Genomic DNA, 22681 nt, shown 5'->3' with positions numbered 1-22681 from the left:
TTAATTAATATTGAGTAGTTGATTTGCCATGTGATTTTTGATGATTAAAGAATTAATAATGTGCTCAAGATTGATTTAATTGCCTTTGGTTAGGACCTTGGTGATGTCGTCAAGATTAGGGGCCCACGGTTTAGATGACCAATTTTAGGGTATTACATTTGCGCCTCTTTGAATTAATGTGCGAGCAGCACGTTGGTTCAAAGAATGTGTAGTGTCTAGGAAATGCCAGTTCTGAACTTGATTGATCATGAACTAGATGAAAAGCAAGGTGTTTAGCTTGATTCAAAGTGACAAAATTAAATGAAGTCTGATTAAAGTGATACCAATCCCAAACTTGATTGAACTGAAGAACGATAGAAAACAAAGATACCGAACTTGAACTTGATTGATCAAGAAGCGGATCTTACTGATCTAGAACTTGATTGATCTTAGATGCAGTGAGTGATGATAAAAATCGATCTTGAACTTGATTGATCAAGACACGATGAGTGAAGAATAAACTGTCCAGCTTGATCAAGAAATGGATATTGAACACCTGCTTAGATTGAGTGTGATCAAAGATACTCTTGAAACTTTTGATTGAGTTTAAATGAATAATCAGTTTGATTTTAAGCGATGAAACCGATTAACATTAAGAGATTAATTCAGATGAAAGACAAATATTAGCTTGATTTGAAGTGATGAAATTGATATGCCCCTAGCGATTGATTTGATTCAAATGATCAAGAGATCTCAACTTGATGTGAAGCAATGAAGCTGAGATGCCCCTTAGCAATAAGGATTGATTTTCTTTAGTTGAAAAGATTTTGCTCGACTTTTGATGAAGATTTGAAAAAAAAATTGAAAATTTGTTCTCGACTATGAGGATGTAAATTCATAAGGTCACAAATATGAGGATGTAAAGTCATAAGGTCACAAATCGAAAGATAATGAGGGTACTTGATTATAGGCAATTGTTTGGCGAAAATAAGTAATTTGAGCACAAATTGATTTCTAAGGATTTTTTTGAAAATTTCGGCATTGATTGATGACAAATTGAGCACAAGAGTTAATCGAAATGTTGATATGTAGAACGAAACTTGATTTAAGATTCAGCATTGAAATTGAGTGCAATTTTGAAGAAAGAATGAGCATTTGATGAAAAAAGTGCTAAGTGGTCAAAATTGTGAAATTGGCTAGCAAAATGATCTCGAATTTTGATTTTGATCCCGAAAATGGAATCAAAGTAGGCAAATTAGCTAAGGGTACAATTTTCATAACCATCAGAGCAAGTTGAAAAATTAGGTTTTAGGCTATATATAGGACGAAAGTGTCATTTTCAATTCATTTTAATCCTCCAAGTTTGAAAATTTGAAAAACCCTCTGCGAAGAAAATGGTGGTCCCTACTCATCAACATCGATTTGAGCGCTAGAGACATCACAATCGACCCTGAAACTACGAGCCAGCAGTAAGTTATCGATCTTAAGCCTCTTTATGTTTCCAATTTTGAATTTTTTTATGCTTTTTTGAATTTTTTCATGGGTTTTGGGTCGGGTGTCGCGGTTTATCGTGCGAGACAGGATCCTGTCTTGTATGAGAAATTGGCAAATTTTCTTTTGTCATTTGAAGCCATTAGATTTGTCATACGGTGTCCACCCTTGTGTCATACGAAAGGTCTGTTAAAAGACCATTTTGTCATGCTAAGTCTGTTAAATTGTCATTTGAGGTTGTTTTCTCATACAAGAGTCATTCCTGACTCGTACGATATGCTGCTTGACTATGTTTTGTCATTCGAAAGACAGTGATCATTTTTGAAAGTGTAAACATGAAATTTTGGTTTTGCATTTGACTTATTTGGATTTGCGTGATGTTTAACTTCTCTTGTAGGCTTATTTGGAATGTTTTTGGATGATCGTTGTTGGGTTTTTGCAGGTTTGATTACCTCCTGTGCTCTTCAGATGTGTATATCCACCTACGATGGCATTAGTTCATCATCTATCTGAGGTTGAGCAGGCTCATGTTGATTTATGTGGCTTGACTCATTTATTGTGATTACCTGATATCTATGTGAACCACGGGATGCTCACAACATTAGTTGAGCGGTTTCGTTCAGAGCAGAATACCTTTCATTTGCTAGTTGGGGAGTTGACTAACACTCCCAAGGATGTGTACAGGATCCTTCATATCCCTTTTGCTGGGGATAAGCTAGATTATGATACTGCATTGTTACCTAGACTACAGGCTCTTAGGAACGTATTCAGGGATCCTAATATCTTGACTCATTCCATGAGTTGGGATATATTGATGAGCAGGTACAGTGAGGAGTATCTGCTGGCATGTGTCCTAGCAAGTTTCATTGGTTGCTTTTTGATGCCAGATAGAGGGCAATAGGGTTTCCAAAGCAGATGGGGCCGGATGTTGGAGAGGTTGATAGAGACCCCTCAGAGACTTGGTTGGGGCTCTTGTTTATTGGCCCACATGTATCGGGAGATGCATGAGATCATTTACAGAGATGGGCAGAGCATGGCCGTTGGGGTGTACATTTTACAGGTGTGGGCTTGGGAGCACCTTCTCGTTTGTCGGCTGATAGTTGATGATAGTAGAGAACCTGGGTAGCCAATCATTTATAGGTATGCCAGATATATTACGCAGCCCCATCTGGGCAAGACAATTTTCTGGAGACGGCAGCTTGATGATCTGATAGCTATCGTGTGGAGACCATATAGGGGGTTGGAGTCATGGGATGACTAGCGAGTAGTTCACAGGGACCTGTTTGTTACGCACCCACTGATTGGGAGGTCACGGACTATTGTGGAGCGATTTGTCATTTCATGAGTGATGAGGTAGTACGACCAGCTGCAGGGGATCTCTCAGGAGTATACGACGTATGCTCGATATGCTGATGAGGAGAGATAGGGATGGTCACCTAGGCTATCCTATGCTTTAGTGATGCAGGAGCTAACAGGTTTACACTGCCTGAGGTGGGATTACCTAGATGATATAGCAGATGCGGGGGTATTGCCCCAGTATAGAGATTATTTTCACCAGCATCCTTTCCCATAGTTTACAAATCCAGGAGAGCACGCTCCTCAGATTGAGGATGTGGAGGATGATGCCCCCGCACTAGCATAGGGATAGGGCCAGAGGTAGGGCCATAGGTAGGGACAAGCATAGAGATCAGAGGCTCCACGATGGACTGGTCCTGATCCTAGTGCTAGCAGCAGCGGGGTGCGAGCTGATGTTGGATAGCAGAGGGGTGAGGGTGGATCCCTTGAGAGAGTAAGCGTGAGGTTGGGTGGAAGAGAGGAGGAGTAAGCAACTCTGAGGTAGGTCCAGTAGTGGCAGGATGAGCAGGGTGGAGCTACAGGTGGAGATGGCAGTGGAGATGGTGGCGGGGAGCTTGCGAGAGAGCAGGGGGCTGACATGAGATGGTCGATGAGAGCACATCTTGCAGAGCTGCAATCATAGTTGATAGTGGCTTAGACTTAGCTGGCAGAGTGAGACCAATAGTTGGTCAAGGTTAGGGCCAAGTGTGATCACCAGAACACAGCATTGAGAGCAAAGTCGAGAGCAAAGATAGAGTCTCTACGACAGGAGGTGCTTCTCCAGAGCAGTAGGGCTGCATATTATGTGGCGGCATATAGTGTCGCAGTTCCTGTTGCACAGCAGGTGCAACCCTATTTGCAGTATATGGCTAGATCAGAGGGAGCACGAGCACCTTGACAGGATCTCGAGCATCAGGCTCCTGCTCCTCCACCAGGTGATGAGGGAGAGGGCGCCAGCTAGATGATTCATCTTTTTTGGAGCTCGGATATATATTGTAGAGACACCCATTTTTTGTAGCCGATACGATTCTTGCTCCGATGGGAGTTTGTACATGTCATTGGACATCATTTTGTACTCTTATACTTGACATTATATATACGAGATCTGATTTGACTTCATCATACTTGTGTTGATTCACTTATGAGATGTCTCTTATATGCTTTATTCTATATGTATGCAAATGATTATGAATGTATATTTTTGTTTCTTTGATATGCAAATAAATGATAATGCAAATGAGTAATAATGAAATGTATGAAGCTATGTGAAATATTATGTATGCAGCTAAACATCTCAAAACACAAGTACTCGATCGGAGAAATAATGATAAAAAGACCACTTAGCATAAGAAATGATGATGCTTTCAGCTCTCATTCAGAAGATAAAGAGATTATTACCATACCGAAATCACTCTAGATTCACAAAAATGCAGAATGAAATGTAAAATGATATGCGAAATGCAACCTAAACCTAGTCACTAGATTTAAAATACTTAAGATCCATCACTGAGCATAACGAACACAACAGGCAGGTTAGAGTTCCTTTCTTTTTCAATGTGCAATATTAATTATCTTGTCCGCAATGACCCTTTTTTTGTTCATATCCTTGGACAGATTTCGCAGGGACCCGAATTGTATCATAAAGAAATTCTCTCAAAACAAACAAAGAAATGATATGGACCTCCCTGTAGCATACAAATAAGCGGAGTCGAGGTATGTGAGGCGATTTCACCTTAATGTGAAGGCTCTTATCATAGACACACAACTAATTTATATGTTTCCAAATCATCAGGATCATTCCTACAAGCAGAAAACAAAGAAAATATTATGCCCCCAATCCTTGCTTCTCTGAGTCACAATAGACTTCCTTGAGTTACTCAGAGGGACAATAATCGAAAATCAATATAAAAGATATCATACAAAGAAAATTTTCATTCATAGCTCAAACTATTTAGTGATTGTTTTCCGTTATGTTGTTTTGCTTGTGAACTCGGTGTTAAACTCTTGGGTAGTTAGGAGATAGGTAACTAACTCAGAGTGGACGACCAAGTTTCACTGATGGAAGAATGACTTGGTTGACACTACTTAGGATATGTAATGTGCTCTGTCGAGTAACCTAAGACTAGAACATTGATCAGTTTAAAGTCATGAGGGTTCCAACGAACCAAGATATCACAAAAGTGACTGAAAATATGTACAAGCGAAAGCAAAAGATGCTTGAAAGTGAGAAATGTCAACGTTGTGTTGATAGATGGAGTGCTTGAGTATAAGAGGTGCCTATTTGCCAGGTTTTCACCTGCTTGGTAGTGATTCATTTTTATTTTTTACCAAGGTGTCTGTTTACCAGGTTTTCACCAGTGAAATTTCTCTCTTTATATATTTTTTTTTCTTCTATTTTCTCTTTTTTCTTTTTTTGATTTCTTCAAGACTTTTTCTAATTTTTTTTAGGATTTTTTTCAGGACTTTTTCAGTTGTACATGTTTGCTGGAGCAGAGAGTGTTAAGCAAAGAATTTCTTCAAGTGGATGGTGTTAATCAGTTCATGGAGTTGTTCTCCTTCTGAGTTTGAGAGTTGATAGGAACCAAAGTCAAATACTGCAGTAACAATATAGGGACCCAGCCAATTGGGTTCAAACTTCCCTTCATTGTCGCGAAACTGTTGATTTTTTGGATTTTCTCTCAGATTTAGGTCACCAAATTGAAATTCTCTTTGTCAAACTTTCTTGTTATACCCTCTGGACATTCTCTTCTAATACACTCTGAGATGATCAAACGCCACTTGTCGATGCTCATCCAACAATTCAAGTTCTTGCAATCTAGATATTCTATGATCTTCATCAGTTACAAGACCTTGCAACGAAACTCTTAGACATGGTATTTCTACTGCAATAGGTAATACTACTTCGGACCCATACACCAAAGAGAAAGGTGTAGCCCCAGTAGGTGTTCTGATACTGGTTTTGTAAGCCCATAGTGCAGGATTGAGTTGCAGATGCCAATCCTTCCCAAACTTGTTCATTGTTCTATGGCAGTTATGATGAATTTAAGTCCATTGGATGAAGCTGGATATATCTGACCAATGAGATCAAAGGCGCATTGCTGAAAAGGCCAATGTGTTATAAATGGTATGAGGTCCCTTGTCGGGGCATGTATGAGATTTCCATGAAGCTGACATTTCTCACAAGTCTTAGCAAATTTAATGGCATCTTTTTCCATATCTGGCCAGTAGTAGCCGGCTTGTAATAGTTTCTGAGCTAAAGTAAAACCATTCAAATGAGATCCACAAATACCTTCATGAACTTCAGATAATGCACGTTTAGATTCTTCAGTTTCTAGACATCTAAGCAATGTACCATCCAAACCTCATCTAAATAAATCATTAGCTATGATAACATATCGCGAAGCATTGCGAGTTAGGTTTCTTTTCTCGTTACGAGTAAGGTTTTCAAGGATAATTTGATCGCATAGATAGGAATAGATGTGGCTGTACAGGATGAGTCATGTCCAATAATAGAACAGACTATTTGGGTCTCAGGAGAATCATAAGCAGGGTAATATAACTCTTCCACCAGGAAATCAAAGTGAAAATTGGACTCCTGTAACTGAGGTATAGATGCCAAGGTGGCCATAGCATCTGCTGCTCTATTCATTGATCTAGAAATCTGTTGGAATGATACAAAAGCAAAGTAATTCTTAACATCATCCAGCATCCTCTTGTAAGGTATCAATTTCTCATCTCAATTCTGATATGTATCATTGATCTGATTGATAACCAACTGAGAATCTCCATAGATATGTAATTCAGCAGCCTTCCATTCAATAGCTAGTTTTATTCCATTCACCAAAGCTTCATATTCTGCAATGTTGTTTGTACAAGGGAATAGAATCTTATAAGACTTTGGAATTGAATACTTCTGAGGAGTAATAAATAATATGCCAGCACCTAAACCATTTTGAGTAAAGGAACCATTGAAGAACATCTTCCAGGGTTGTTGAGTAAGATGCATTATTGATTCATCTGGGAACTCGATGTGTAGTGGTTGAGTATCCTCAAGTGGAGCTTCAGCAAGTTGATCAGCAATTACCTATCCTTTTATGGCTTTGCATTCCACATATTCAATGTCAAACTCTATAAGGATCATAACCCATTTTGCCAATCTTCTGGTGAGTGTTGCTTTATTAAGAAGATACTTGAGTGGATTGATTTTGGCCACCAACTTGACTGAATGTGCTAGGATATAGTGCCTTAGTTTCTGTGATGCAAAGACTAATGCCAAGCATGCTTTTTCTATTATACTGTAGCTCATTTCATAAGACATCAATTTCCTACTGATGTAATAAATAGCTCTTTGCTTTTTGTTGTCATCTTGTTGCGCCAGAAGTGCCCCCAATGATGAATCAGTTGCTGATATATATAAGATTAGTGGCTTACCCTAAATAGGTGGCATCAATATCAGTGGATTAGATAGGTACTCTTTTATCTACTGAAGATGTTGTTCACACTGCTAATCCCAGTTTTATATTATTCCTTTTCTCAATACTTTTGTAAAAGGTTGAGCCTTGTCTACTAGTTGAGAAATGAATCTTCTAATGGATTGGAGACGTCCCTGTAGACTTCTCATTTGACTGATGTTCTTTTGAGGTGGCATTTCCATTATAGATTGGACCTTCTCAGGATCAACCTTAATTCCCTTCTTTGAAATGATGTAGCCAAGTAGTTTACCAGATGTCACTTTGAATGCACACTTCTTTGGATTTAATCGGAGCTTGAACTTTTCCATTCTATCAAGTATAGGACCTAACTCTTGAATATGCATTGATCTTTTCATAGTCTTCACTAAGGTGTCATCAACATAATCTTCCATATTCTTATGCATCATGTCATGAAAGATAGTTGTAACTGCTCTTTGATAGGTCACCCCTGCGTTCTTTAACCCAAATGGCATAACGTTCCAACAAAAGGTTCCCCATGCATAGGTGCAAGCTATCTTTTCTTGATCTCCAGGAGTGATATTAATCAGATTGTACCTAGAAAATCCATCCATTAGGGAGTACATCTCATACCCAGCCATCATGTTGACTATCATATCAATATTTGGCAATGGAAAGTCATCTTTCAGACATGCTTTGTTGAGATCTCTAAAATCTGTAACAACTCTGATAGATTTATCTACCTTCGACACAGGCACTATGTTTGAAATCCATTTGACATAATCTATTGCTCTGATAAATCCGGCTTTGAGCAGTTTCTCTAGTTCAGCTTTGACCAATAGTGTTGCATGCGGGTGCATCTTACGGAGTTTTTGTTAAACTGGTTTTACTCCTAGTGTGATTGAGAGATGGTGCATAATGAAATCAGGATCCAAGCCTGGCATATCAGAGTATGTCCATGCAAAGTTTATTTTCTTCTCTAAGTATAGCTAAGTGAACTCCTTCAATTCTTCTATTGATAGTGATTGAGCTACGTGAATGATTTGTGGTGTCTCTTGATTCCCAATATTCACTGGTTGAGTTGGCTCGATCAATATGGAAGACCACTCCTAAAAATGACTGGGCAGTATACGAAGTATCTCACCTTCAGGTGCCTGAAAGAGGTTTTCACCTTTAGGTACATCTTTTATTTTCTCTTTTTTAGATTCTGACACCGCCACAATATGGTTTTCACCATCAGATCTTTTATTTTTATTTTTCTTGATTTTACAACTAAGATACTTGATATCCGCTTCAGTCATATTTTCACTCCGTTCATTGGTGGAAGAGTTTATAGGTTCAAATGTATTGAGATAATAGGATAATGTATAGTCATTGGCAAATGTAGGTATATCCATGGGTTGATTCTATAAAGTATAGTCAATCAATTCAGAATGTACTAAGGACAAATTTTAGATAGGTTCAAGAGCATTCACGGTATTGTTATCACAGCTGCGGAGCGAAAAGTCAAGTTCTAGAATGATACCTTGCATAAGTGTCTCAAGACCAGGAAGAGTCAGATCATGATTATTAAAGTTCATGTTAATATTTAATCGATCTAATCCAATAGACATACTTGTAACATCGTTTACTACGTCGAACTAGACATCATATCGTGGTTTAACAGCAATAAGACTAGTAGGCAACTTTTCATTATTTGTATCAAATAATTCAGAATTTGAGGTTGAGTGGGTATCATCATGAACAGGATTGTCATCAGAGTCATCAGATTCATCGGATGAATTTTCCAAGTCTCTTTCAGGTGATTTAGTAGGCATATGTATGGTATCAATACTAACATCTTTAATGCTAGAAGTTCCTTCATGTTGTGGTTCATTTGTCATTTGTATCTTACACACCTGTTGACATGATCTCATTGTTTCTGTGATTTTTTGTCATCTACTCCATTTAGCTTCTTTTGGACTGATGACTGGCTCTTGCTCTGTAGCCTCCAACTCTTCTTGTGTAGTGCTATACCTGATTTGTTCTGTTTTAGGATAAGGGCACACAGATGAGAAGCTTTCTGGTATTCTTCCTTCTTTTAGTCCTTGTTCAGAATTTGCTTGTCTCCTTTGTCTAATTTCTTGTATTTCCTTCTCTAGTTTTATGTGCATCAGCTCTTGAGTATCATCTATGACACCACTAGATTCTTTTGGAATTTCTGTAGTGGATGTGTCTGAAAGATAGTCAGGACCCCATTCATACTCGTTTGAATCAGTCTCTAAATCATCTACTTGTTGCTTACCAGTATATGTGACTAGAACTTTATTGCAAACAATTCTTTGATTCTTACCATTCCATCTCTTATATCCTCAGGAACCTCAACCTCTTGTATTATCATAGCTGATACCGTCGAAGCTTGAGCACTGACTATTTCTTCTTTCTTGATTGTTGATTCCTCTTTCTCTTTTCTACACTCTACTTTTGTTTTTTTAGTGTATGCTTCATGTAATGTTAAAGGCGATATCTTTTTCAAGCACTTAGAATTAGAAACATGTTTTTGTTCTGATATCTTTTTTGGATTGTATACTAGTCCAGCCTTATCATGTGTGGATTTGGTTTGTAGCTGAATTCATTCAGTAATACCTTTTTTTTGTTTGCCCAAAGGACTAGTACCTGAGTACCCCATGCGCTGAATCATTTTGTAACCACGACCATATTGGTTTGAGGAAATCTCACAATGTCGCACCTCCTCATTTGGACTATTTTCCTTAAAGAGCTAGTTAAGCATAGCATCCTCTTCTATTTCATCCACCAAGGAGGTAGAAGACTGTACAAAGAGACCATCATATATAGTATTCAGAGTTGAAGTTTGTGTTCTCATAGACTCTAATGGTTTGCCCAATTGTTTTGGTGATGGAGGGAGAGAAACTAATGAAAGTACCAGTTCTAACTGGTAGCCATCCATGCCAGTATCCGTAATCTTCAATCTCTTTTCTAAGTCTTTCATCAATGTTTTTGGATCTTCATTTGGAGAGGTTGCCCTATTATGTGGCACAAAAGTATCTGCACCTTTTGTTAATGCATTATAGACAACATTTGTATCAGTAGGAATACTAACTTCAGCCCCGTTATAAGGAAACTTTAAGAAGTGGTTATACGTTGATGGTACTACCTTCATTTCATGAATCCACGGCCTACCCAGTAAAATATTGTATGACAATAGAATATCGAGAACCTAGAAAAGGACATCTCTCTCTACCAGTCCCACTCTGATTGGTAATGATATTGGACCTTTGGAGGTCCTTTCTTCCTCATCATAGGATTTTATTGTTATTTTCTTTTCGGGATCAATAACATTTTTAGAGAATCCTAGTTGTGTAAGCAAATGATAAGTACAGATATTCAACCCCACGCCTCCATCTATCAAAACACGTTTGACTCTATGTTTGTGGATCATGGCCTCAATATGTAATGGCTGGTTATGTGGATGATTTGATGAATTGTCATCTTCTTCAAAGAAGGTCAAATAGTGAGGTGAAGTCAGATGACCCACCATAGACTGAAACTGATCAATGTCTAAATCTTTTGGAACGTTGGTAGTGAGAAATGCTTTGTCTAGGATTTCCTTGTGAGCAGATGAGAGTTGTAGCAATTCAAAAATTGAAATTTGAGCATTTGTCCTTTTTAACTATTAAACCACGCTATATCCAGAGGATGATGATGAGGTTAATCTTTTAAATTTGTCCAAGGTTGATTCTTTTTGTTTGTTTGGAAAGGCTATTGGATTTGATGTTTCTTGAGCTGGGTTGGAAGAAATAGCTCCTTGGAGCGTAACTTTCTTTTGAGATCAGGTCAGAGCTCTTGCATATCGTGATTCATTTAGTTTATCTTGAACTATAATCACATTGCAATATTCCAAGTGTGAAGGCTCAATCATGTTAATAACGTTGTCCTGGCTGGTATAAATATAATTTACCTTGGCACCTCCTTTGGTCTTTGAGGAATAACCTTGTTTGTAAGCAGGCAAAGGGTCTTTAAATGCTTTATGATCAACATTGGTTAGGTGATTCCCAACAACAACTTTACCAGCATCTATGGGATCCTCAATCTCATGTTTTAGCTTCATGCAATTGTTTATGTTATGACCCTGTAGATCAGGAAATTGAAAATCTTCAAAACAATAGCAATTAGGACAACCACAAAACCTAAAGCTGCTATGAAAGCAATCCTAATCCAATCAATGAAGACATAAAGACAAGATATTCAAATCAAATGAAATCAAAGCAAACTGACGCAGATATCTCCTTCATGTGGCTCCATTGTTCTTCTTTCACCTTCAAATTTGATGTGGATCTCACCTACAAGTGCAAAATACAAGTGGAAAGCAAGTTGTTGAGAGATGAAATTTGCAGCATAAGGTCACTCAAAAATGTGATTGATTCCCCTTTCATTGAAGAAAATCATCCAATTTATAGACAAATTAGAGAGAGGACAAGATTAGCATGAAGATATTTGAAAGGAAATTCAAATCAAGAATGGAAAAATTATGACAAATGTGTGACATTTTCTATGCAAGGTGTATGACAAATTATGCACAAATTATGACAAGTTGCTATGCAAGATGTATGACAAATTATGACAAGATTGAAATGCCATTCCCATGACAAAAGGGAAGAGAGAAAATAGCCTCCATGATTGCAAAAAATGGAAGCATAAACATAGGAGAAAATGAGGGAATGAAATTAGGGGAAATATTAGAAAAATTAAAGAAAATAGGAGAAATTAGCAAATTAGAAAATTGAGGAAAAAGATGAAATAAAAATTAGGTGAATTAATTAATAGGTTTTCATCCATTAATTAATTCATGAAAGAGACCTAGGACTAAATAAATAGATTTATTTAACCCACAAAAAAGAAGAAAAGGATTAAATGAACAAATCATAAAACCCTAGAAATAAGAGGACAAGGAATTAGGTCAAGACAACAAGAATTTAATGTAGGTTCGATCATGATTCTGATTGACAAAGGACCAATGTTGATAAATGATTGAGATTGGTTAACAAAAATAAATGACAAATTGACCAAGATTTACAAGGAGATCAAATTGATAGGTGTTAATTGACGAGGAACAATGACTAATTGATCCAAATTGACATGATTGAAAAGGACAAGGATCGATGACGAATTGATCGCAAAATGACAAGATTGACAATGACAAGGATCGATGACGAATCGATCGCAAAATCACAAGGCTGACAAGGACAAGGATCGATGACAAATCGATCGCAAAATGACAAGATTGACAAGGACAAGGATCAATGATGAATTGATTGCAAAATGACAAGGCTGACAAGGACAAGGATCGATGACAAATCGATCGTAAAATGACAAGGCTGACAAGTTGATAATCGCAAATGATTACTAACAAGCTAAAGATGATTGAAAGATTGACAAGAGGACAAAACCCTAATTCTATCATCGATTAGGATTGACGATGTCCAAAATGATGATAAATGAGCACGCACCATGATGCGATAGGATAAGATCGACCAAAATCATGACTGAAGATTGCTATCAACAAGACCTAATTCGAAAGTGATAAAAATGAGGAATGCAGAAGAAGGACTCAATGCTTGCAAATGATAAAGACCAAGTGCGCAACATAGAAGAAATGTTAATGTGACGCAAGAACCCTAAAATAAGGCAATGCGCAAATGTTAAAGTATGACTCCACAAGTGTTGACCATTTTTAGATGTCTACATTTTGTCCCTCTTTGAGACAATGTGATTCTAGGTATTGTTTCAAAGAACAATAATGAAAATGCCCCAGACAATAACAATGACATATGCATGCCCCCTTAAGGAATTGGCCGGAAAAATCCAGAAAAGAGGCCAAATGATCGATAAGAATGACAGAAGATGATAGGTTCAAACGGATCAAAAGTCGAAGGTCGGATCCACAAAGGACGAGTAGTGGAAGGCACAAAAGACCGTGACCATCATAAGATGGAGAGCATGCACGTCCATCTAGGTACTAACAAAGATCTATATAGGAGACAAGGAGAAGGAAAAGAGTTCATTTGCACTGGCCAAAGTGGAGGAGTTGTTGCTTGGGAAAAATGACCCTTGCAGAGAGATGGTGAACATTCCAATGGAAAATCACCTTGGGGAATGTGTACTCATCTACAGATGACTGGATGATGTGGGAGCAGCGGTATGTAGCTCAAAAACCCATATGTTCAATTTCATGAATTTTGCTTGATTGTGAGACATTGCAGGGATGAGGAGGACAGAGGGAGCACCCAATGACAGAGGCACATGCTCCTTATGATGGAGACATATATAGTTTGACATTATGTACTCAACCTGTGAGCCATACGTAGGACAGATAGTCCAATTTTGTACTCCGATATTTTTCTTTTTTTTTGTTTTTTGATATATGATATGATATGCACCTATATGATGGGATGCAATGTGTTATGGCTTATGTTTACTTTCCATGTATGAATGTCTTATGCACTGTCTATGTACTATCTTTGGAACATGTATGAATGTTGCTTATGTTTTTTCATGCATTTATAAGATGAAATGGATAAAATGCTTTGTATGGGCTTGATATAATGCAAATGTACTAACCAATGAATGCAGGATGCAGCTTATTATTTATTTTTATTTTTTATTTTTTATTTTTTTTGAGATCGGAGAACTAGACCGAACGGACTGCCAAGACTGACGGAAGAAATGTTAGTAAGAAGAAATTAGATAGAGGACAGTTAGAGATAAAGGAAAACTTGCTTTCACAAATGCACATAAGTAGGTGAGAACCTTTATTTATTGTAGCAAAGCGGATGCAGAGCATCATGGCATTGAAGGCCAGAGCTGGAACGCAACCCCTTTTGCAAAAGATAGACATATCGCACACAAGGAATGAGTGAAGCATCCTAGGGTGCATATATCAAGGGTCAAGGTATGTGCGGCGTTCACAAAGAGAACATACTTATCACAAACACCCAATGATATAGTTGCCCCAGTTTATGACAAACATTCCAAAAATAGCAAACACAACAAAAAAAAGGAAAGGGACCATGAACCATCCCGGTCACTCTAAATCACTTAGTGACATCATCAAGCAACATAGGAACATGATTGAAGCCAAAGATAAATCAGTAAAAAGATAAGATGCACAAATTCAACCAAGTCAAACAAACAGTCTAATCGTCATTGTCAAAAGTGGAAAACAAGAATGATCATGCTGTCTGGTTTCAGGGAATGCGGTACCCCATCGAAGATAGGACATAATCTGGTTTCAAGTATACCACACCCTGTATAAGACCCATGATAATGTTGACAAGGACCAATGGTAATGTTGATGCTATTTTGATTGATGTGACAACTGTGATCAGGTTGAATGCTTGCTTGGTCGAATAGTTTATCTGTTAATGCATGATTTCATTAAAGCACAATGTTTGATTGATTGTCGTTGGATGTATGCTCAACGATCTGTCTATGCACAAAGGGGACCATTTATTGACAAAATGCAAAATGTCAAAAAAATTGTTTTTGGATTTTGATGTTTTTCACTTTGTAGGAATTTTGAGTTTTTTACAATTTTTTTGTTCGTTTTTCAGGACTTTATTTGACTTTTTAGGGATTTTTTTAGGACATTATTTGATTTTTAGGGATTTTTTCAGGACATTATATGATAAGAAAGCTCCAGTCTGCATGCAGCAATAACTCCAGTAATTGATCATGACAACAGGCGCGCACCCAATGAAAATTTAAAAGACATATACAGTGACCAGGACCAAAACATATGCACAAGGACTGGAAACCTGAGTATGCAAGACAATGATGTTGACCAATCACGGGCCTGAAATAGAACATTGGGTCAGGGCAAGGATAATCGTGATAAACCTACAGGGGGAAAGTACAGCTAGGAGTCATGATAGATAACGGAGAAATAGTCTTTTACACATGGTGCCTGTTTGCCAGGTTTTCACCATGGTACTTGCCCAAAGCGCCTATTTGCCAAGTTTTCATTAGAGGGAAAATTATTTTTCTTTACTTACTTTATTTTTTTTCTTCTTCTTTTCAATTTTTCACTTTTTTGATATTTTTGTATTTTTGAGCTTTTGATTTTTTTGTATTTTTGAGCTTTTGATTTTTTTTTTGTTTTTTTCAGGATCATATTGAAGAACTGCTGACAGAAAAACTATGCCCAGTACTTTCGAAGGTGCATGCGATTTACAGGATCTGACAGAGGTTCACCATCTGGGGTTGCAAGCTGATATGCCCCTGAACCATAGGCTGTAGTAACTATGAAAGGCCCAACCCAATTAGGCTCAAATTTTCCTTTGATGATGTCAGTAGATTTTGTATTCTTCGGGTTCACCTTTAGGACCAAATCTCCCACTTTGAAGTGTCACCTTTTGACCTTCTTATTATAAGAGCAATGGAGACGGTTTTGATATGCTTGCAAATGTGTCAGGGTTGTCTGACATTTCTCATCTAACATCTCAAGCTGATGCAGCCTAGAGACTCTATGCATCTCATTATCAATCAAATGTTGCAGGGAAACATGCAAAGAGGGAATTTCCACTTCCAAGGGTAAAATGGCTTCCGCACCATACACCAAGGAATAAGGTGTTGCACCAGTAGGTGTGCAGATGGAAGTGCGATAAGCCCATAGTGCTGGATTCAACTGTACATGCCAATCTCGACCAACATCATTGATAACCTTTTTCAAGATCTTAATGATGGTTTTATTTGATGCTTTAGCTTGACCATTACTTTGTGGATAGTAAGGACTGGAGAAATGGTGTTGGATGCGAAACTTTTCACAGAGTTCCTTGACATCTTTATTTTTGAATGGACGGCCATTATCTATGACTATTGCAAGGGGAACCCCATATTTGCATATGATATAATTCAGTAGAAACTTTGAAATTTGAACACTAGTGATATAGGTCATAGGGATAGCCTCGATCCATTTTGTATAGTATTATGTGGCTGTGATGATGAATTTGTGTTTGTTTGCAGATGTTGGGTGAATCTTGCCAATAAGATCTAATCCCCATTAAGAAAAGGGCCATGGAGATATCACAGAGTGAAGTTCTTGAGCTGGTGCATGAATTTAATTTCTGTGTATTTGACATTTGTAGCATTTCTTGACAAAATCATGAGCATCCTTTTCCATGGTGGGCCAATAATATCCAGCACGAACCAAATTTTTAGCTAGACTCAAACCATTGAAATGGCCCCCACATATACCATCATGAACCTCATGTAAAGCCATTTGTGCCTCGTCAGAATCCAAACACCTGAGGAGGATGTGGTCAAAGGAACAACGGTAAAGGGTGTCTACGATGATGACATATTTGGCAGTTTGGCATATGAAGGCTCGGCATTGGTTAGAGGAAAGGTTAGGTGGTAAGGTTTGGGATTTCAAATACCGATAGATGTCATTGTACCACAGGGAATTAGGACCAACAAGAACACACATCACATCTGCTATCGAAATTTCAAAAGAAGGCACCAGCAATTGTTTGACCAAAAATTCACATCTGTCCATATTGTGGGGCATATTTAACATGGAAGCAATAGTTGCCATAGCATCTGCTGACTTGTTTTGAATTATTGGAACTTGACTGAAATGGATATCAGTAAATTTTGTCTTGAAGAAATCCACCATATGCTTGTAGGGAAGAAGCTTTTCATCTTTTGTTTCATAGTTATCATTCACTTGACGGATGACTAACTGGGAATCTCCATAGACTTGCAAATGTGTAATGTTCCATTGGATTGCTATTCTGAGTCCTGTGACCAAAGCTTCATATTCTGCAATATTATTGGTGCAATGGAAAGTGATCCTATATGACTTTGGGATAGCATCTCCTTGAGGGGTGACAAACAATATACCTGCTCCTGAGCCATACTTTGTGTGAGATCCATCAAAGTATAATTGCCATTCCTTAGAAGAAGTAAGAGCAAATACTGATTCATCAGGGAAATCTGTCAACTTTGGATGATCATCATGAATAGGTGCCTTTGCAAGTTGATCTGCTATGATTTTTCCTTTTATTGCCTTTCTCTCAATGTACTCAATATCAAACTCACTTAGGATCATAACCCACTTTGCTAGGCGACCTGTCAAAGCTACCCTACTAAGCAAGTAATTCAAGGGATCAATTTTTGCAACTAGCAATGTCTAATGATTTAACATATAGTGTCGAAACTTCTGTGTTGCAAATACCACTGCTAGACATGCCTGTTCAATAGTTGAATAATTCAGTTCATAGCCCACTAGTGTCCGACTGATATAATAAATAGCCCATTCTTTGCCTTTCTCATCTTGTTGGGCTAAGAGAGCTCCCAGTGCCATTTCAGTTGTAGAGATATACAATATGAATGGCTTCCCTACTATAGGAGGCATTAGAATAGGTGGCGACATCAGATAATCCTTGAGAGTTTGAAATGCTGATTAACATTGCTCAGTCCATTTAAAAGTGACACCTTTATGCAATAAATTTTGGAAGGGATGACATTTGTCTACCAAGTGAGCTATAAACTAGCAGATTGACTGTAACTTCCCTTGCAGACTTCTTAGTTGATGGAAATTGGAAGGAGGAAGCATATCCATTATTGCTTTAACTTTTTCTAGGTCTAATTCTATGCCTTTGTGAGAAACAATGTACCCTAATAATTTGTCGGCTGTGACACCAAAGACACATTTCTTTGGTTTGAGTCTGAGCTTGTAGGTTTCCATTCAATCAAAGATTGGGCCAAGGATGGCTAGATGACTATCTCTTATGACGGATTTGCATAATAGGTCATCAACATAGTCTTCCATCAAAGTATGCATAAAATCATAGAAAATTGTTGTCATAGCTCTTTGATATGTTGCTCCAGCATTTTTAAGGCCAAAGGGCATCACATTCCAGAAGTAGGTACCCCAAGCACATGTGAATGCAGTCTTATGTTGATCTTCAGGAGTAATGTGAATTTGATTATATCCGAAAAAACCATCCATCAATGATAGCATCTCATATCTGGCAATCATGTCAACTATGATGTCTATATTCGGCAGTGGAAAGTCATCTTTAGGGCATGCTTTATTGAGATCCCTAAAATTTGTACAGATTCTAATGCCCCCAGTTACTTTTCTAACTGGTACCAAATTTGAAATCCAATCTGCATAATCAATTGGTTTGATAAAGCCCACATCTAATAATTTTTTGAGTTCTACTTTGACTAAGAGAGCCACCTGGGGATGCATCTTTCTGAGTTTTTGTTTGACGGGCTTGGCATCTGGTTTTAATGGCAACTAATGAAGGACTAATTCTGGATCAAGGTCGGGCATATCTGTATAAGACCATGCAAAACTGATCTTCTTCTTGAGAAAGAAATTGACAAAATCTATCTTTTCTTGTTTTGATAGAGAAGCAACGAAATGAATGACCTTAGGGTTGTCAGGTGTACCCAAATTTATCTCTTCAGTCATTTCCACAAGCAATGTTGATTTATCCTGACTTGATGAGGGTATGTCCAATCTTCCACCTTTGGGCACCTCAGAGAGGTTTTCACCTGCAGGTACATCTTTTCTTTTTACTTTTCCATGATCAGAGAGTGCCTTACGGTTTTCACTCAAAGACCCATTCTTTTGATTTTTTACTTTTTCTTTTTCTTTTTCATTTTTATGACTAGAAGATGGAGTTGACTCCCCAAAATATTCTATGGAATCTAAATCAATAGAAAACCCTGCCTTATGATTGCCTTGTGGTATGCCTTCCCGTAGTCCAAGGAATTCTGCAATTGCTTCGTCATTTTGAAAACAATCCAATTTGAGTGGTTCTTGTTGGTCATGTTAGATAAGCTGTGGATAGACAAGGGGCATGTCATCATCGATTTTAGGGAGAGTTAGGGCCGAGATGGTAAGGATAAAAATGTCCATGGTATCACTATCTGAACTGCTCGTATCTGATTCAGAGCTTGGGTCCCAGAATGACTCTATCCAAGCATTAGGACACGTTTTGACAGGGGGAGTTATTTCATGTTTGTCTTCCATGGGCAAATCATCAGGGTCAAGGAAAACATTTTCAAGGGCATAGGAGCTAGAAGAAAAGGAACTCCACTCCCATTCATTGGAATCAGTTTCAGGTTGGATATCCTCAGGTGTTGTTTCATCATCAGAGTCACGCCCCTTTCCACACGTGGTCACTTTGGTAGATGAGGTTCCAATTCACAATGGTACAAAACCTAACCCTAAAGTTGGATGTCGCATCTTAGGTATAATAGGTTCTAGTCTTCCTTTCTTGTCAGGGCCCAAACCACTGCAGCCATCATATCCCTTTTTCGGCATTATAGTAAACCCTTTTCCATACCGCTCCACTGGCAATTTGACAGGTGGTGTATCAGTTTGATCCTTATAAAGCCAATCTGTTATATGATCATCCAAAGTTTCCTTTTTAAGTTCACCCCATTTTATAAATGTAGTGGGGGGCTAATATTGAATGACTGTCTTAGGTTCCCTTTGCAACAATTGTGGTTTGCCATGTGATTTTGGAGATATTGGTAAATTCCCAATGAGGAATGTTTGAGCCATTGAATAGCATCCTTGGTCCTGTATCTTCAATTTTCCTTTGACAGCATCTAACAACTTATTAGGATCCACATAATTATGTGAGTGGGCCTCTCTATTGACTGGGACTTGTTGCTATGGGGAATCCTTTAGATTAGCACAAAATTGAAATGGATTACGATCTCGTAGAATTGTTATCTCAGTCCCATTGTAAGGATATTTTAAACACTGATGATAAGTAGATGGAACTGCTTTCATTGTGTGGATCCAAGGATGGCCAAGAATCAGATTGTAAGGGAGATCAAGGTCTAGGACCTGCAGAAAAGTGTTTTCTATCACTGGACCTACTCTGATAGGCAATGAAATTACCCCTTTAGATGGGCGCTCAGCATCATCATATGCTTTGATTGTTATTCTTCTGGAAGAGTCAATGTCATTTTCTATATAACCAAGACCAATGACTACTCTCAAGGTACAGATGTTAAGACCTGCTCCGCCATCTATCAAGACTCATCAGATCTTGCAATTATGGACAAAGACTTCAAGATGTAAAGGATCATTATGAGGGAGCTTATCAAGGGAAATATCGTTATCAAAAAAGGCAACGTGTTGGGAAATAGCGAGATGTCCAATTCGGGCTTGAAACTGGTCAACATCAATGTCTGTCAGGATGGTGAACTCGGTTAAAGCTTTATCTAGGACTACACGATGCATAGGGGACATTTTCAACAACTCAAGAATTGATATTTGTGCAGGTGTCTTTCCCAGATGATCTAGGAGATTATACTAACTCATAGGAGTTGATTTGGGAGGAATTGCAGGAGCTCCTTTCAAGACTATTTTGGATCGACGAGTGGTGACTATGCAAGAAGGACCTTGTCCCTTTATTCTTATGGGAGAAACATACTCATTTGACACTCAAAAACAATTGATGACATTGTTATAACCAGTATTTGCATAATTAAGATTCATTGTTTGGGTAGAGTTTGAAGAAGATTCTTTGCCCTTGTCATGATCAAGCAAAGGAGTTTTGAAAATTGTATGATCAGTGTTAGAGGTCACGTTGGGTGGGTCTACCTCAATTACTCCTTGATCTAACAAGTCATGAATCATATGTTTCAATTATATGTCCTTTTGACCGATGGTATTCACAATATGCATTATCATTCCACCAATGCGGCTTTACCAATGGCTCTTCCTTGACATCTGGTAACTTGATAAACTTTGCTTGTATCAATTGTTTCATTATTCATTCAATAGGCTCTCCCAATGGCGTAAACTATCAAGGAGGCCCATCCCTTGATTTGAAAGGTTTTCATTGCTGCTTTTGTTGCTAACAGTGTTGTTGATTATACTATTGGTATTGCAATTGTTGAATAACATTGCTTGCTTGTGTCTGATTTTGTTGCATAGCTGACATATTACGAGCACTCAATTTCTTTATTGTGAACTTGGGTTGATTTGTATTCACTGCTCTTGCGTTGACAATTCCATCATTAGTGACATTCTTGTTTTTATACCAAAATCTATTTTTGTCCCCTGAATTATTTGTGTTGTCACTGTCTTTGTTGAGCTTAATGAGTCCCTTAGCTACAAGAGCATTTTCAATGTTCATCCCTTTCTTAATGAGCTTCTCAATGGTACTAGGACTTTTCAGTTTGAGCTCATACATCATTTTTGGGACCAAATTTTGAATAAATGAGTTCACTTGTTGTTCTTCAGGTATATCTAGGGAAGAACGACTGTACAAGCTTCGCCATCTTTATAAGAAAGTCACGAATGGTTCACCTTGCTTTTTCTTTGTGTTGCATAAATTTGACATGGTCACTTCATTGTCAATGTTGAATGTGAAGTGGGATATAAACTTTTGAGCCAATTCCGGCCATGTTTTTATGTTCCCTGGCAAATGCGAATACCAATCCATGGCTTGTCCTGTGAGACTTCATGCGAATAAGCGCATTAAATATGTTTCCTCATAGCTCACTTCATTACATGCTATGAAAAATGCTTGAATATGGTGTTTTGGATTGCCTTTCCCTTTATATTTCTCAAAATTAGATCCCTCAAAATGCTTAGGAAAGGGAGGCATGTACAAGCTCTTGTTAAATGGATTAGGAGATAAATCTTGATCTGTGTATAATTTCTTTGTCCCTTTGGTTTGCAATGCATCGATTTGTCATTGCAACTTCTCAAGCTATTGTGCAATTGTGTCAGATAGCGAAGATTTTGGAAGTTCATCATTCATTCTTGGGTGTACTCTTTGTCGATACTTCATGCTCTCCATTGGTTGTTGAAGCTGTAAAATTGCTATCTTTGGTGTCTCTGGCATATAAAGTTCTTGATACAGCTCTTGTTGCTATGGTTGTGCCATGCCTTGACATTGACCCTTTTGTTGTGCTTCTTGTGATGGGATCATCATTTGTAGCCTTGGTTGATATTGCAATTGAGGGTGTTGTTGATATTGCATGGACATCAGTTGTGGTTGTGATGTATGATAACTTGTTTTTCCTAGCACATATTGAGGCACATGTTGTTGTTGATGCTGACAAATCAGAATTTGCTGAATTTGTGCCAATTGTTGTTGTCCTGATGTAAATCCCATCATTTGCAAAAAACTTTGTTTGGGAGGTTTCTGTTGTTTCTCCTTTAGATGGGGTATGGCACTTGCATTTACTTGTTGTGTTGTTTGTCCAATCCATTGTGGTGGTTGCAAGTTTGAATTGACTTGTAATGGTGTAGAAGACACTGCAACTTGTTGTTGAATGTGATATTGTTGTTGTTGTGCATTGCTTGTTTGCGCATTCGATTGTGCCTTTTGTGCATTCCTCAATTGTTGCTGGTGCACACCACTATTTGTGGCTCTTTGTGTTGCCACTATCGAAGGATT

This window comes from Cryptomeria japonica, chromosome 4 (assembly GCF_030272615.1).
Source record: "Cryptomeria japonica chromosome 4, Sugi_1.0, whole genome shotgun sequence".
In the NCBI taxonomy this organism is placed as follows: Eukaryota; Viridiplantae; Streptophyta; class Pinopsida; order Cupressales; family Cupressaceae; genus Cryptomeria; species Cryptomeria japonica.
Note: the sequence above shows the minus strand (reverse complement) of the source record.